This window comes from Perkinsus marinus, assembly GCF_000006405.1.
Source record: "Perkinsus marinus ATCC 50983 genomic scaffold scf_1104296959770, whole genome shotgun sequence".
In the NCBI taxonomy this organism is placed as follows: domain Eukaryota; phylum Perkinsozoa; order Perkinsida; family Perkinsidae; genus Perkinsus; species Perkinsus marinus.
In genome coordinates, this window is record NW_003206280.1 from 28,952 (window position 1) to 30,433 (window position 1,482).

Genomic DNA, 1,482 nt, shown 5'->3' on the forward strand with positions numbered 1-1,482 from the left:
TTTCGCACGATGTGAATCGCGAAAGTATACAGCAGTTAGTTAAATCGTAAGAAGTCTCGTCTCTCCACAAAATGAGAATTGAACACATATAGGGTATCACGAAAGTCATCATTCATCCCAGTTAGTTTCAGTAACCCCCAACTAAGTGTATATGAAACTAAACATGAACATGTGCATATTCTCCCACACTCTAAACAGTTCTTCCCACGATATACTGTAAGATCCGAAAACAACATTTGTCTTTTATCGGAGATTGGACATATATAAAAGTCATAACTTCATCCATCATCCACTTGAGTGTACATAAAACGACTTGGCTAATCGTCTTAGGAAATTTTAACGGTTTCACAGATATATATCTATCTTCTTACTGATTCCATCACACTGGATATAATAGAATGCCTCAATCGCTCGTGTAGACTATCTCTAAGCCTAGCAAAGAGCTTCCTTTACGCAAGAGAGACACATCGGCCCTATAACGTACGGATCTCCACCTGTATTCACTCAAGAAAATACCTTAGTGGGTATCATAGGTCCTAGCTTCGAAGCTAAAGCTCTACTTGTGCTACGAGAGATACATTGAATTCTGTTTTTGAAACCATTGAGTATCAGTTGTAAATCCGAGCTAAGAGGAACCTTCGAGCTTGATGGCTTTCCTTGCACTTCTCATGTTAATGCTAACATCGCCGTGTATAGTTATATTTCTGGGCAACACTCTTGTAATATACGATAGTGTGGTGAGCTAAAGCAAGCAAGCATTGGAATCGATAGAGATGGAGTTCCAGCTAAAAGGCTTAATGCACCTTAGCGCAGGTCGACGAGTATGATGGATCGTTTGATCTATAGATAGCAACTGATATCGTGAAACCCATTCCAATGAATGCCAGTGTGTGGGAGGAGGGAGGGAAGTATGGTGATGCAGATGGTCAACTACATGCGTGGATGACGATATGCAAGTTCTGGGAGGGGATTACTTTCGGCGTAAACTCCTCTGGTTGAGCACTAGTGAGATAAACGAGCATATATTACAACACTGATGAACGGCTTGCAGAACAGGTTCTGGGTATAACTATTCAATGACCCGTGAGTTTTCCTTTAGCGAGGAGGAGGAGCAACAGCAGCAATGCACGTGTTAATATATTCAGAGTTCGATTCTTGTTATTCAAAACCGTCAACAACATCAACTGCTGATACGGTCCCTCTGGACAGCTGATACGGTCCCTCTGGACAGCTGATACGGTCCCTCTGGACACCTGATACGGTCCCTCTGGACAGCTGATACGGTCCCTCTGGACAGCTGATACGGTCCCTCTGGGCAGCTGATACGGTCCCTGCCTACCAGCCTGGTAGTTGCCACGAACACAAGTCCATTCTCGAGGACCATATTCTCCCCCAGTTGTATATTCTCCCGTATTATGGCGTCTCAGCCAAGATCCCTACTAGAGGCCAACAGTAACAACTTCAGTATACCGGCGACTGCAT